Below are 17,716 nucleotides of genomic sequence, written 5' to 3' on the forward strand. Positions count from 1 at the left end.
ATTTCACTAAAATGGACCAATGTGGTATGAAATAAGACCATGACAATGTCCCCTTAATGAAGGAGGGGTCTGCACATAGTAACATTTACTTAAACACTGGTGGAAGACAGGAACATCTGACGTAGAGGCACAAGAGGGCTGGTATAGGAGGCCTTAGGCAGCTAAACATACAAGGCTGAAACGAGGGTTAAATGGGCAGCACTTTAAGAAAGCAAAATAATCGTTCAGAGGGTTCCTGTCTACAACACACAAGTGAATATTAAAACAGCATAAAGCTAAACATGTTACATTTACCGTATATTAAAATTACATAGATTTTATTACGTGCCTGCATTATGCTGCAGCTATAGATAAGGAGCATTAATGTGAGGGTGAACATCCCATATACAGTTGCACAATCCCATTAATAACAGGAACTCTGCAACTTCCAGCACACGGTCTCTGAGTAAGGACACGGCGCAGGTTAACCATGCGGGAAACCTTACGGGAACTGGCTGCAACAGCGCAAACAGCCACCCAAAGCAGCTGCACAGATACACCTGTATAGGCAGAATACGATGCGCTTTGCGTATTGATACAAAAGACAAATAGGAGCAACTTTCTCACTAGTAAACAATTTTTACTGACTTGGTTGGTGGATGGACCTATCCAAAAAGACACATACAGTAAGCAAAATACAATATGATAATCTGAGTACATCAAAGACCAAAAGCCAGATCCTTATAACATCCATCTAGTTATAGTTGTACAGAATCGCAGGATGCGCGCTATGAGCCCGTTATATATTTTACTACTTAAGTTCTAAATTGAACGGTCAGCACACAGATACCTTCCCAAACACTGGATGTACTATAAGGGCAGCGTGATCTTTAGTGAGCAAAATTACAAATGATTTCTAACCGGACTCCCTCCTTTCCTACAAAAACTGCGATAGCCCGATCACGAAAATCTCCCACCCCTCCAAATCAGTGCTTGTCCAATTCTGTTATAATACAGAGACCCTCCACTGCTCCCTTCTCTAGAAGTTGTTTCCAGGGTTTCTTGGTGGAAGATATGGTCGGACCTTCAAAGCCTATAAAATGTCTATAATTGATATCCCAATGAAGCGTCTTACTTTGTATGTGATAATGTGGAGTAACTTCTTTGTCCAAAATTATATTTTTGACATTATGTTCTGCTTTCCACTCATGATTTTCTCCTCTGTACTCTTCCTTGAAAATCAATATAGATTGTTCGAAGGGAAATTATTAGTTGTATGGTGGCAGCCCCTCCCCGTAATCTGTGTCCTCCCAGCACTTACAGGCTACCCATGGCATTCTCTGCAATGACCATGGGCCCTGTTTGTTCAGGTGCCAGCAGGAAGTGATGGGTAGACCCTGACAAAACTACTAATGGGGAAAGGCACTACTAAAAGATAGGGATGTGCACCGACCACTTTTGGTGTCTCGTGTTTTGGATTCGGATTTGCTTGAGGTTTTGGGTTCAGATTTGTTTCGCAAAACACCTGACAAAATGTTTTGGTTCGGATTTAAGGTTTTGGATTTATTTTGAAAAAAACATAAAAAGTGCTAAAAAACAGTTTTGTGTTTTTTTTTTTTCACTCCTACCCTATTAACCTCAATAACAATCATTTCCACTAATTTCCAGTCTATTCTGAACACCTCACAATATTGTTTTTAGGCCAAAAGGTTGCACCGAGGTAGCTTGAGCACATAATGCCAAAAAAAGAGGTACAAGATGGAATTGTTCTGGGCCCTCCCTCCCACCCCTCGCGAGATTCGATGCGAGACTTGGACGACAGAGCCTCGTTTTCATTTTTTTGCCCGCCGGAAATATCCGAACAGTGCTCGGATCCCGTTCAGATCCGCACTGTTCGGGTGGGTGGGCTCGGATTAGCGGAATCCGAGCCCGCTCATCTCTACTAAAAGATACAGCAGAAGCCTATAAAGTGTACTATAGGTGGTACTATACTCCTGATAAGTTGTCTCGAATGTTTCCTACGGCCACTCCGAGCTGCTGGCGGGAATGTGGCCAGAGAGGTACGATGCTACACATATGGTGGACCTGCCCTCGCATAGTTCCTTTCTGGAACATGGTTCTTACACTCATAAACTCTGTGTCAGAACAACAGATAAGTAAGGATCCCTGGTCATTCCTTCTCTCCCGCCCTATACCTGATGAGAGCGCGCCCTCTAACAAGCTTATCTCTCATTTTCTGGCAGCCGCTAAATCCCTAATAGCAAAGCACTGGAGAGACCCTAGGGCTCCCTCTATGCAGGAGTTACGGTCGTACATAGGACATGTCGCAAGCATGGAAAGTATAACGTGCTACCTTCATGATAAATCATATAACTTTGATAAGGTGTGGGCCCCGTGGTACTTTCTAGAAAGCCGTAGCTGCCTTTCCAGTACGGCTCCTCCTCCTGCAGATGGAACATAGCTCTTGGGCCGCCTCTGGACCCCCCGGGCTGGAATTGGTGCGCGGATGGTGAGTAATGTCTGTATGCTACCCCTCTCTCGTGCAGTCATTGTAACTGTGTGCCCTAGCTTTTCCTAGCAATGTTCCAAGTTTGCGTGCCTATTGGTTTATTAGTTATATTGTTGACAATATTTGTGCCTTTCTACCCCCCACCCTCCCTTCCCTTCTCTTTCCCCCACCGATATAAAAGTATAAAACTCAGAGGAAACACTTTGATTATTAATATTTTTCTTGTCCAAAATATTATCTGTACTGTTCCTGTTGTTTCCTCTACAAATAAAGAGTTTAAAAAAAAAAAAAAAGATACAGCAGAAATACCACCATACATAGCTTTTCCCATCAGGAAGATGCAGAACATATTTTGATAGTGTCCTGCTAATTAAGGAGATGTGCGAGGACCACAGTAGCACACAGCACTTAGACTCTCATACATTGAGACGGACAAGTAGCATCTAACCTAAACACAGTTCTACACTTTTTATATACTTTTATTTTCTTGGCTACAAAGGTTGCCCAAACCAGTCTTCGCTAAGGTTACTACTGGGTCTGCTAAACCTTAAGCAGATTAATTACATGTTAATTAAAGGAGTACAGAAGAAAATACATCAAGTCAGGTTATGGACTGCATGGCAGTACACTGCAATTGTGCTAAAGTACCTAATACCGGCCCTGAGAAATGTACAACAACAAAAGGACAAATTGACATCTTTTGTCTTGTCCTTCTGATGGGAAGTCAAACCTGGGTACGTCTCAGGCTCGTTTCATTGTCATTCCGAAGCATCACAATATTATGCACTAATCCAGTGGTTTTCAAACCTATCATCATTTGCTAATAGGCCACATTTCGTGGACAGCATTAATGAGCACCTGGTGAGAAAGTCAGGTGGATTCAACTTGGACAGACCTGAACGTAGAGACAGGTGTTAACACTGAACCATCACAAAGGGAGCATTGTGGAAGCTGGTGTACAGGGGACAGCCAATCAGATGTTTTCTTCCATCATCCAAGCTGTACAGCAAAGTTTGAAACTAATTGCAATGAGCTATAGCAACATTTTGGCACAATCGTACGTGCACCAGTTTGCCCCCCACTGTCCTCCTTGTTCAAGAAATATCTGCCAGTTTTAGTGTTTCTGAGCATTGGTACAAATACAGAACTACCATGTAATAAGTGAAGAATGCGTCAATGCCCAATAACAAAAACTTGTTTAGAGTATGTCAGCTTATCTTTACTAAAAAATTATATAATATATCCATCCATACACATAAAATTATATATATATATATATATATATATATATATATATATATATATATATATATATATATATACATATACACACACACACTGTTGAAGATCAATACAAACAAAACACTGTTGTTTTTTTTTTATTTTTTATAACACTACACTGACAAAGGTTTATAATTAAACTGGCAGACATATGCTATACACATTCATGGAATGGACACCTGCTATTGCTTTACCGCTAGAAAAACCTATTTACAAAATGAGTGACGTGCGTGATTAACATACACACGCCCCCAAAGGAGTAGCAACTCGAGGAACTATCGGCAGCATGGTCGAGGATCAATCGAAAACTTATACACACTACATGATCATTAGGTGGATTGGTCGAAAAATATTAAACAGTACGACCAGCCAAATGAGCCAAAAATCTACACTTTGGAACGACTTTCAATCATTGTGTCACTATACACACTAACCTGACTTCTGACCGAATGGTCGTATGTCGGCTGATTTGCCTGACTATTGTACAAAAATGCACCAGTGTGTTCCCCAGCCTAAAGGGCAAAAGATGAAAAGGTAAATTTTCATTATTCTTTCTGTTTAGTTGTTCAACTATTTAATGAGTTTTTGTTTCACTTTACTTCCTATTCTGTACTTTAGTCTGGTAATATAGTCCAATTTATTCGATATTTTAGGAGGTTTACAATGTTTTTCTTTACGATACAAAAATGTGGGCATGAAAACTTATTACCACTTACAACAATCTAGAAGTGAAGAAGTTTTGCCTTTGTCTAATGAGCTTCATCTGAGCTTTTTATCTTTCATCATAAAAACGTACTTCTTCTGAGAACGTTCTTTATCCCCGTCTTCTGTGGGCCAAGCGTTACGTCATGGACGTGATCACCAGGCCAAAATTTGTACTCATTAGCCCCGGCAGAAAAAAAGCGATGATTTCATTATAAAATTAAATCTGCTATTAACGAATAACAGATATCAATTGGCCCCCTCCCCCCAAAAAAATTTCTAAGTGAAATAATTCTACAATTTACAATAATCAACATAATACCAAAAAAAATATTAAAAAATCTCAAACCAGGCTTGAATAAGTTAAAAACAAGAACTTTCCATAGTACAAATAGAGCATGGATTTAAGATAAACGAAGGGTACTGAGGTACAAGTACAATGTCATTGTTACCGATTGGTTACGCTGAGAAGGGTAAATGTGTTGTATAGACCAATGGTCGGAGGACAGAGATGAGCTTGGTTCGGTATCGTTATATTTTTGGGTGTTGGTGACAAATGTAATGGACGACATCTCGCAAGGTGAAGTTAGAATTCCAAGTTAGAACTTTAAGCAATCGTCACGGAACATGGACTTCTGGTTCTTGCCCTGCTCACTCTACAAACCTCTTCATTATTCGGGGGCCTCCGTTTAATCTATCATTAAGAGCCGTTGACCCAGAAGTAAATGTAAAGCAGATCCTTCCTTCCTTCCATGTCCAGATTCACATGCCTCTGGAGCTGGGGATGCCCTGGAGCATTTGTAGCACAACAGGGTTCCTTTAATCTCAGCAAGGCTCTGTGTAAGTGCACTGGGACCAAGAAATTCATGTTTTACATCTTTAACCAGGGAACCTCCTCCCCCTTAAGAAACACAAAAAGAAAGAAAGCTGGGGAAATGGGTGAATGTACAGACATCCAGAGATTTCTGGGGTTTAACTCTTTTCTCCCCGAGTTCCTACCATCAATTGTGGGGACAGCGAGTTTTAGTTAACTATGAGAACTAATAAATGGGTTTCTATCAGACAAAATTCCCTCTGCCTTTTAATATAATGTACAGAAGAGAGTTTAAGAGCTTATTATGCACAGAAATTGTGAATTATAAATGGATATTTAGGAATTTTTTAAGAGCTTTCCAGGAACAAAGTATAGCTATCATTCAGGAATACTGCTTTACAGCATAATAATTCCAATAGGAATACAGTTTGTGCAACAATATATAACATACCAGCGATACACAGTGATCACGATGTGAACATTTAATTTGTATGGAGAAATATTCTTGTGAGCCAAACAAAATTAGGAGAAAGTCTCAGGATGTCAAATTATTTTTTTTTAACATTTAATGGATAAGGCTAACAATCTACATCTAGATCCAGTATGTATGATATTTCAAAAATACAATGCCAACCATAATGTGCCAAAGTAATAATTAAATGTGATCACCAGCCAGTTTAAAAAAAACAGTCAGATCTAATATGAAAGCCATTTATTAGTGATGCTCTCACTTGGTCATTTTTTTTGACCAATGTCATTTGGAACTGTGGCAAGCAAATCCCTATATTTGTAGAATTTGTATAATTTGTATAATTTATTGCTGTTCTTGGTACTAAAAAGGTCAGTACTTGTTTATTGAGTACACCTGAAAAGCATTAATACTGAATGGGATTTCCCATTGGGCTATGTTATACACGATGGATCTGCCCATTGCTTCAAATAACTTTGGACTAGTCGCTAGACTACTGGAGAAAGTCCTACATTACAGGGCTACCATTGATAAACTTAATTTAAATGATGGGAAGTCTATAATGGGGAGTCTAGACAGAATATAGACTCCTATGGGGTGTCTTATGAAGGCTACACACTTGGCTATGGACTCTGCGTGGAGAACCACAACTTAGAGTAGATCCCAGTAGCTGCCATTATTAATAAGCCTTGGAAAAATATACAGCTGCCGCTACAGTGGAGAGCAGAATGTATTGTGACTGCAGGACAGAAATGCTAAGTTAACTGGTCCCTAATTAAATTGGCCCCACATAAGTGTTTGTGGCTGTGGTGAGTGACAAATATTAACCTCTACTTTAAACAAAAAATAATAATTTCTTTGGCCTCTATAAAAGTACATCTATATGGCAACTGGCCTGTTCAGTAAATGCCACTTACAAACATGGAATAAAGCAGAATAGTGCAAAAGTCTTCTTCTGTGACATCAGGTATTAATGTGCATCTGTATACAGGCATCATGTGCAAGGGGTTAGCATGTCAAGAGAGAAGCTGGTTACACTGGGGTGTCTCAAAGAAGGTGGGCGAGCTGCAGCATAGCCCCCTCATTAGGGGCGATTCAAATGGGTCAGAGGTAAACAATTATACTTTGGTTGACGTGCGCATCGCCATAACGGAGCACAAGTCTGTAAAATGTTGCGCCAGACATCTCCGTAGCTGAACATCAAACAGCGCACAGCAAATAAGACATTTGTGCAAAAGAAAAAGAAAAACACCCAAACATACAACGCAAACAGCGTGCTGAGCCTATGCATTATTTTCAGTTTGTATATGGTAGAAATGCATTTTACATTTTCAGCTCCCCATTGCATTGTCCCACTGCTAGGATCAGAGCATGAATTTGTTACTTGGTTGATCAAAGTTAGACCCGTAAAGGTGGTTCGACAACCACTGAGAAACCGTAAATTTCCATGGCTGAGCGCCTTGTACCTGGGTTAAGAAATCATGCCACATCCCCTGGCACAGCGCCGACAGCTACCACTAAGTGACAAGCAAGATTTGGATGGCTGCCTGGGCTGATTATTACAGCTTTCTGTGGCTTCAGGATGGAAACAATTTTAGACATCCAAGCAAATCTATCAAAACCAATGTCCAATGTGACACTAAGTTCTATATTCTCCTTTACACTACTGCTAAAATAACCATATAACAGGCCGTTCATTATGACATGAAGACTTAACCGCCAACTGACATACCAATGTGCATCTAGCAGGTACATGGTGCAGACACAGAGGTCTATATAGCATCCTCTTCAACTGTGATCTCTGCCATCACTTCTCTCCACCTCAATGTCTCAGTCACAGAACGGTCAATTTATGTAGTGCTACATAAATCACATTAAGATCAGATAACATGCAGAGTCCGCTCATTAGCTCTGTCAATGCAACCAGAAATAAATGTGCAGTTATTAAATGTTCGGCAGCAACATATTCAATATTCCAGAAAATTACGATTAGTAGACTGCCGAGAGCGTAGACAATCTTACGGGAATATAATGTAATGCCCATGTTTCAAATATATGGGCGGTAAATAGGTGTAAAAGGTCCTAAAAAACTGCTGTTGGATACTCTGCTGCAAACAAAAGAATCTGACCAATGCAAAAGAAGGATTTTCTTTGAAAGGCTTTCCTGAGCACACTGTACCGGCAGCGGAGGCCAGGTAACGCACATAGCAATCCTGCCACTATACCCGAGCGACACGGCCATTGCCTAATTTGTCACATCAGCAAGGAGCCAGACTGGAATAGATTTGAATGTTCAGGACTCCGGTCGAGCTATCGGATCACTCCAGGTATCACCGGGGCTATCTGTACTGACGGACCTACCACAGATGATGAGGCAACAGATTTCTAGTGGCTTATTAACAGGTATCGCTGTCATTTTGTGACCACCTGTCATGTTAGAATTATGCTGTAAAACATACTAACAACTTTGCTATTAACTTCATTAGAAAACAATGCTCTGCTTCAATTACGCTTCTTAGGAGTATAGTACCATGCTTTAGCCTGCAAATATACAATAAGCATTCAAATGGCAGCTAAACCTTTTTATATTCAGCAATGGAAAGCATGCCATAGGCCAACTATAAAAGTATTTTACAAATTGGCTGATCGCTTTTCAATGATGCACAAGCAATATCATCACCCTTTGAAAAGAGTGACACTAGCCGTTCAGAGCTATAGCAGTCTATACTGGAGTTAAATTCCGCTGTCTATTAGTATTGTATTATTGAGATGTTTTATAGCTTTTCATTTATTTGAACTGTGATGAGGAATTTAACTTATAATGTTTATTGTGAGTACTGAACTGTTTTTTGTGTTGAGGTATGCTCATATGCAAGTTTTCAGTTTATTAATAAAGGAAGATCTTCGATCATATGTTCAATATATTAGTTGTAGTAATAATAAGCAAATTCAGAACTAATTCATTGATACGGATTGGTTTGCGCCAGAATGTATCTCATTTATATAATAGAAACGGGAGCCTGTGCGCAGAGGGCAGCAACTCTGTCCAGGATGGAGTGAATAGTGGAAGCTGTCTAAGGATAGTAGCGCTGACTTTAAAGTATTCAGTAGCGGCTCACTAGGCTCACAGAAATGTTGCATTGTATTTAGCACTGATGCCATTGACAGGACCGGAGACTGAGGGTTATATTTCAATCACCTAGCAAGGGAACAGTTTGGAGAAGAATGACTGATGCTACTGTTTTCCTTCAGCATTATATAAATTGCAAGAGAGGGGACAAGAGAATGACCATTACTATGCAAATTGTATTCCTTTCCAAACAGAAATCGTCAAAAGAGCTTTCTATCTTCAGACGCTGAACACACAGAGCGGTGGTGATCTCCCCCCAGAGAAGTGGTGTTTTAGGGAGGTGACCTCTGATCGGCGTTGTCTCTTTGGCTCTGTCTGCTATACTTAAGCTATCTGGGCCTTATACGAGAACAGCTGCACTGGTGACGAGTTAAAACCTGCATTATTTCTCTGTGGCATCTAATCCCGAGCCTGGGTACAAGACGCGGAGAAGAGCAAGTATCAGGGATGGAACAATAGCATCTTTGCTGGGAGCAGATGCTTTTCCCCTTGTAGCTAAAAAAAAAACCTGGAGAAATCCGGGACTGCAGTGTCTGGTCACGCAACTTGCACAAATCCCAGCATATGATTTGACACTCACTGCAATTGTCTTCAATGCAAACTCATATGCTTCCCTGAAACACTAATGGAGATTTCTTTATTGTAATTCTATTAGAGGCCAGCATCACTTACCATCTATACGCTAACCGGAAATCTTAACGCTCCACAAAGCACACAGATGTTACACGATACGCTAAAAGTTACAATTGCCACTCATTAAAGCCAGCGTCTAAACTTACGCCCAAAATCCAGCGTTCTTGCATTAAAGTCACCACCACCAGTTTTACAGAAGCTTTGAAATCTGATTTTAAGACCCTGAATATAGTTATAAATCTCAGGTCGGTGAAGCTGATAACATAAAAGTACAGCTAACAGAAAAAAAATATATTCTCAATACAATTATGGTATGGTTACAGAATGATTGAAATGCACATAGCATTTATGCATTTAGTTTCAGTCTACAAGTGTTCAGTTAAAGCAGATTGCTACCATCAACGAAGAGGGTTAGTCAGAAGCTAGACAGACATTCTCCTCTCATACTATTGGGAGGAAACAGCAAAATACTGAATTTAATCACCTTTGTAACTAAAGAGCACATATCATTTACAAACATGAACTAAAGAAAGAACAAAATATATTTTATAAATCAGCTTTAATAATTACGGATACAACTTTTCAGTAACATACTTTCATGCACATGAATGATCATTTCTCATTCATTGATCCATTATCTTTGACCTTACCGATCGGAACACTGGTACGTGCAAAAACGAAAATGTAAAAAGGCTTCTGACCGTGCAACTGCAATTTGTATTATTAACAATGCAAATTTTAGGCCATGCCCTGCCACCACTATCCAGCACCCTGGGTATTATGCTGTGCTGTTTGAGCAAGAACGTTGCTACATAGTGATGTTTGGATGAGTGTCAGAGGCGAAAGTGGAAACAACAGTTGAATCACCAGAACAGGGTCTATTGCTTGACTAACTTTCTTTTTCTTGTTGTATAGATCTATGGGGATACTAGTTTTATATTTATAACCCTCTAACATAATAATTAAATAAAACCCCGTATAGAAGGTGTTTTCCTAACCCAACAGATTAAATATAACCAATTTATTATACACTATTTTCTGTAACCTTCACTAAATACATTAATTTGTCTGTTATTCTTCTGTATTTTTCAGCCATGTATTTTATACCATCAGGGAAAGTATCCGTTGCCGTGGGATACGACAGCTCTCTGCATTGGCTACTCTGCTAACGGCATAGCAGCTTTAGGACTTATCCCAGGGCAACCAAAACAGGCAACTCTGATCACATAACCATCTGGCTAAAGAGCATAGATGGAAGCCAGAAATATAAAAGCGTATATTTAGCAAAAGCTGCAGGGAGGGGTCTACAAATCAATGCATTCTGAAGGTGGAAACCTATTTAAGTCTTTTAAAATGAAACATTTAAAAAATCCAAACTAGGTTCATTCATATAACTAATGTGGCATCATTTTATAATTAATTGAAAAGCCAAAGCGTAATCCTCGATCGGGATTTCTATGCAGAGGCTGTAAACCATAACGCGATACTTCCGAAGGATTTAGAGTATGGTCCTGTCCTATGTAGGAGATGCTATGTCGGATATTTCGAATCGGTTCCTATATATACACATCAATTTGTGCACCCCAAACACCAGTTTCAGAGTAAAATAAAGTTCGATATAATTGCTACAAGATGTAAAATTACCAACGAGTCTGATTAACACTCGTCTATAACAATGCGACATAACTAATATAACCCTTCGGGCTGTAATCAATAACAGGCTACAATCTGCCGCTTATCAACGTAAAGCAAATACTTCTGCATTCTTTCAGAGTAAGTGTTTCACGTTAGCAGGAATCCCGGCGTTAGAAGAATCCAGCGTATTAAAAACAGAAGGGAAAAAAAAAATCCAGCCTGCTGGTAAAATTGTACACATCTACAGCAATAAGAGAGCTGAAAAGAAAAAAGTATATTCTGATTATGTAAAGTAAACAGAGGCAGGCCGAAGAAAAAGCAGCCACATTCATATTAAAATGGGGGTGGTGACGCTTTTAATCAATGCAATTCGCCCTTGGGCTCAATGCCTGGCCGCACTAAACTCGGTCAACTGTTGCTCATGCTTATATATTCATACCGCTTTAATAGCACTTAAAAAAAAAAATACCAATTGGCTTTCTATACACCAGCGATTCTCACACATAATGCACTTTTTGAAAAAAAATAAAAAAAAAATCAACACCGATATAAAAGGCTTTTCGGGGTCCTTTTCTCCCTTTTCACAGCAGTTTTTTTTCCCTCTCTCCTACGTCTGTTTGTTGTAATCTGCCTTCACATTCTCATTGCTACAGAACAAACAAGGGGGAGAGTGCTATCAAAAGGGGCTCAGTGTGTAATGGCTCCTCTAGAATTAATTTAGCTTCTCCAAATCCATTGAGCGCTCAGGTCTACCCCCCCCCCCCCTTTCCCCAGCTCCTGTTCTTCGCTCTTCTCAAATCATTTCGAGATGAGTTCAGCCCACTGCCTTTGTAATCCCAGCGAAAGCACTTAAAGTGCTCAGTAGGTGTTCATCACGACCATCTGGTCAAAAGCAAAACAAGCTGCTGATTCCCTCTTTCAATGGAATGAAGCGAGTGTGAATTAGCCTCTTCAATTAGCACGATTACAACCTGTCAAGTGCATATTGTAAAGTGGGATTATTACAGTACTGGCCATTGCAATTATTCCAGAAGAGCCTTTAGACCATTCTACGGGTTGGGATTGTCATAACTGGACACGGTTATCTTAAAGACTGTCATTTTAAGAATGTGGAAGGAATCGGAGGAATTACAAGCGTCATCGTTCCTCTTTAGCACCTCTCCGTTTATTATTGAGCCATCACTTCCCCAATGTCGGCATGCATTAAGGGCTCGTTCACACGTAGGCACTGGAAAAATGGGTAAAAAAATGCATGAAAAACCAACCTGTGCTTTAAACGCATTTTTATTTATGTGTTTAACGCATTTTCCATGCACTGCACTTTTAGCAGTACAATCTACCGGTAATGCATGTCAACAGAAATAGGGCATGTGTTCTAAAATTTATACAGCAACGTTAACATTTTAGAAATTAATGGTGGGAACAGAGACATTTATTTTAGAAGAAACCACTGATACGATGTTTAATGTGCTTTTCAGGCATTAGCTATTACATGCTAAACGCACCATCAGCAGAGGAGTGCGAATAGGCCTTAAACATAATAAACAAAACAAAAAACAAAAAAACAAAACCACACGATTAAAAAAGGTACCGAACCATAAAACTACATGTTCAACCGTCAAAACATTCTAATTCCTATATTAGCAAAGCACTGCGGAGAATGCTACTGCTATACAAATAAACGTTAATAGTAAGTGTCAAGGTAAAAAAGGGATATATTCTAATTCCATGCTAAAACTCCGACATTGTTTGGCATTCTGATAAATATAGGTTTTTGGTTTGGCTTTCACTTATGTAACAATACACACACACACACACATATATATATATATATATATATCACCAACATGTATTTATATAGCGCCAGCTTATTCCGTAGCGCTTTACAATTGGGAACAAACAGTAATAAAACAATACTGGGTGATGCACACAGATAGGCAAGTTTACACACAAATACTTGCGCATCACTTTGTCATCCATAGTCAGAAGATATGTTCTAGAATACATTTCTATTCTCCATAGAACTAAGAGTATAGGACTAGTTGCAGACCATGCGTCACCAAGTTAGGGTGGGTACTCGGAATCATCTTTTTGCAAACCTACCTTACGTTCCTAACTACTATTCGAATCGTTTTTTATGCTTTTAAAAAATGTTTCAGGGTTTTATTTTGTAAATACAAACAAACAATCTGCTTATTTGTAGACAACAGTAAAGCTAAAATAAAATAAATAAATAAAAACAACGAAAAATAAAAAACAAAACAAAATGCGCTAAATGAGAAACGGAACACTGTGTCAAAGCAGAGAAATAAAATACTAAGTTAAAAATCTTTTCTTTATATTATAAACTATACCATACAGACACAGGGCATAGATTCATTCTGCTGTGGGTAGACTGTAAGCAGGGGACTTGTGATTAAGCCAGACAAGTGCTGACAATTAATCTCTCAGTTCTATAACATTGCCTTAGAAGACAAACACTGGACAGAGAAAAAAGAAGTGTAAAAATGTAGAATTTCGTTTCTCCTGAATGATGTGACTTGGATTTATTATAGGCTGGTGCTGTGTTGCAAATAAAAATAAAGACAATGGTATAACTGGTGCAGTTTACTACTTCTCCTTGGTCATATCTTCCTTTTTGCCCTGTTAATCTACCTCAATTCCTCTTTCTTCCTTTTCAAAACTCCAATTAAAAAAAAACACAAACAAAAAAAATAAAGCAATACAATCTCATGTCAGCTACGTAACTGTGAAAAAAGTCCTAACATCACTTAAAGCGCAATCGCTAATGTAAACTTTGTTATATTTTTGTATGCAACGCATATCTTCACCTACATAATATTTTATTTATATACGAGTGTTTGTCAAATATATGCTTTAGACGTCAATTATGTAAATTTGAAAGAAACAAGCTCATTTTAAAAGGTGCAGAAAGAAAAAAAATACAATTGAATTTCTCAATCTATTGCCAGATTTTTTCCCCGACCTATCTAGTATTTTGGCTACAGTAATCTCATGTCCATGAGTCAGGTTACAGCACGTAGTTACTATCGACAATGAAGAGGTTCAGTCTGAGAGTAGATATTCTCCATAAAGCGCAACAAATACTTATATGAAAACAAATAAAAACCCGTAAATCTAATCAAAGCTACAGAAGTTTCCCCAACAAAATAAATTGCAAAAGCCTATAATATTTATTTTACAATTATACATGTCTTACGGTACACTGTACCTCTCTCCTGCACAAGGGAGAGGCAGCTAGTTTCAGGTCTTACCAATATTCATGCAAAGGTCCCTAGTGAACCGATAGTGCCTCATGCAAGTGCCTCAAGCCTCAATGAGGTCACTCATCCCTAGTGCATGGAGAGGATGATTAGTGGTCCAACACACACAATAGCTGCATCCCCGCCTGTGTATGGGGCCAGATACACTTTTATCTTTTACTTTTGCTGAAAGCGGACGTAGGATAGTAAAGGGCAACATGTGGCCCTCCGAGCCTTCACCTGTGGCCCCCAGCTCCTTCCTGCTTTATTGTCAGATTTGTTATAGCTGGTAACACTTGTTTATAATGCCTGCTCATGTGTTATTACACATAGGTGCCTCTTTATTTGATTAAAATGTACTGTTTTAACTTATGATGGAAATTATGGGCCATGTGGGGGTCCTTTTAGAGGGACGCCCACAGGGCCTCTGAAGTGTATCAGGTGCCTATCACTGGTCTAGGATGAAGGGTGGAGGAAACGATACAGCATTTATATGCATACATTCACCACGCTATGGACATTAAAGGGTTTAAAAAGGCAATTTTGCAGCAGACAGAAGAAATGGTAGCTATATTTGTTGCTTTCTGTTTTCCAATGTATATTTTACTATCCAAACAGATGGGTGCCCAGAGACACGCACAGAACGGTGGGGAGCGAGGAGACATATATAGAATATTAATTCCAGCTTTTAATAATTGATGTAGTCATTTTGAATCGTTCTGCATAGAATATCATGTGTGAGTAGATTGCATTAACACTGCTTAAACATTTCAACTTGTCAGAATGGCCAACTCCATTCTTTATATATTTGCAGTATTTCTTCCTCGAAACAGTAATAATGGCAAAATAAATATGTGCCTCTATTTTATAATCACTAAACATTAATGAATATTTTATATCTTTTTAAATCTCATTGTTTAATTTAAAAGGGTGAAATTAAGTCTCCTTCCAGCAATGTGCCAATTATCTCCAGATCAAACAATAACCCGGCCATTATACTAGGTTCTGTTTATATTTCAGAAGCTAATTTGGAGTTGCTGAATGGTTTGGTGGTGTTGTAAATGATGAATGATGTCTTATGTTGCCCTCTGCTGCCTGGAAGGAGTATTGCATGTGCGTAAGCTCCTAAGCAGTGTTAACAATTAAAATAAAATTTAAAATATAAGCAAAAATGCTTTAAAAACAGCCCTCAATCTTGCACAGTAACAAGTATTTTTTTTATTTGATCTACAACAGACCAGTTTCATAAGATAGATACAATACAGGTGCCTTATACAACCTTCTAAGACAGGTGCACACAGGAGGTTTAAATGTGTTAGTTTTAACTGCAGGATAGATGCGGACGTAGAGGAGTGTAAACATCCAAAAAACCCAGCACCTCCTTGTACGTGTCCCCACTTACGTTTTCGTCTAACTGCATTCTAGGCAGAAAATAGAAAGAGCTTTGATAGCGATACCCACAGGGCTGACCGAATGTAACTAGGATAAATCTGATCTATCCAGACATAATGAAAGATGCACCCTAAATACAAAACCCTGTATTCTTAGTTACCCCACGGGTGTCTTTCCCTTTGGCAAATAACCAGAAAGCCCCATTTCCTGTAGTTCCTAAAATTAATTAAAACAAAGCTACACTAGTTTAAAAATTAAGATTTGTCTGTCCCTGGTGTTCTTAAAGAGGTTTTCCACCTTCAGGGAAAATTTAATGGCTTGTAAATGCCGCCATACTGCAACTTTTCCTAAGCAGCTCAAGCTTCCTTACTGCTTTTCAGCCATGTCTTTATAGCATTACCTGAAACAATAAGAAAGGTGCGCCAAAAGTTAAAAAAATCTTCAGAAATGTGAGGAAAATTGTGTGCTTCTATTAAAAAAAAAATAAAAAAAAATAAAAAAAAAAAATAAAAAAAAAATCGATAAACAGATATTAATATCTAAAAAATAACTTACAATAAACAGCTCGATTTAAATGCTACTATAGACAAAAATCAACAAACAGATTCAGAAACTACAACATACTCATGATTGCACCTTTAACAGAAAAATATATCATCGTTGTTGAAACAGTTCTCTCTCTCTAATAATGGGCTCTTTCAAGAGTTTAAAGAGAACTGTTTCAACAACCAAGATATATTTTTCTGTTACAGCTGCATGCATATGTTGTAGTATCTGAATCCGTTTGTCGATTTTTGTATATAGTAGCATTCACTAGCATTTGAATCAAGCTGTTTATTATAAGCTTTTTTTTTAGATATTGATATCTGTTTAGATCTAGTTTTTTAACCATTATTTTATTCGTAAAATTATATATATATTTTTTTTTTAATATATAGAAGCACACGATTTCGTCATATTTCTAAAGATTTCTTTAGCTTTTGGCGCACCTTTCTTATGGTTTCAGGTATTGCTTTTATTTAGGGATTGGCACCCCTAAGATAGGTAGCGACAATAGGTCCTTATATTATATAGTGTGAGCGCCTGAGAGATTATTTTTATTTACATTACATGTATTTATAGCATACTGTCTCTTATCTCGGCCAAGAAAAAAAACCAACTCACATTACTCACACATGGCTAAAGGAAGCTAGACAGAAAAAGAATGATGTATTTCGTAAAAGTTGCAGGGGGGTATCTATAGGTCGATGATTAAAATCTCCTGAAGACTGAAAACTCCTTCCACCATCATTGTTTTGTTTTTTTCCCTTACCGATGGTCAACTAACAAATATAACCTATTTATCAAATTTTACATCATTATCTCATACAAGTACTCAAAGTCCATTAAAGTACACAGGTAACTAGAAATTCAACCCTGGGTGTTGAAGCTGATTCACAGACAAACTGTAGGTGGAGGATGAGAGAGTCTATACATCTGGTCTATGCAAAGCAGTGGGAGGTGCCCTGTGGCTTCTGATGCCGACTCCTCCATTCAATTTGCATATAATATATATATATATATATATATATATATATATATATATATATATATATATATATATATATATATATATATATATATATATATATATCTCTCTCTATCACACTGGCACTAGGCAGGAAATATCAGCTTAGAAAAAAAAAAAAAAGTGTATTTAATAATCAAGTCACCGTACCAAACGAGGTATATATATATTTTTCTTTACATGCATTTCACTTGCGTGCATCTGATGAGAGTCAAAAACTTACCTTCATCTTAATGGGCTTCATTCAATGAATCGCCCTTAATAAGAGCCACCATATGCAATTAATTTGAACAAGATGGTAACTCCACTGTTTTACCAATTATAAAAAAAAAAACAAAAAAA

The 17,716-nt window shown here is 38.2% G+C and overlaps 1 protein-coding gene across 1 annotated transcript in view; it reads right to left on the bottom strand.

The window, feature by feature from the left end:
• FAF1 (Fas associated factor 1) overlaps nt 1-17,716 on the bottom strand; it is a 163,925-nt gene that overhangs the window by 92,434 nt on the left and 53,775 nt on the right. The window lies entirely within an intron of this gene.

Source organism: Mixophyes fleayi, chromosome 8 (genome assembly GCF_038048845.1).
Source record: "Mixophyes fleayi isolate aMixFle1 chromosome 8, aMixFle1.hap1, whole genome shotgun sequence".
Classification (NCBI taxonomy): domain Eukaryota; kingdom Metazoa; phylum Chordata; class Amphibia; order Anura; family Limnodynastidae; genus Mixophyes; species Mixophyes fleayi.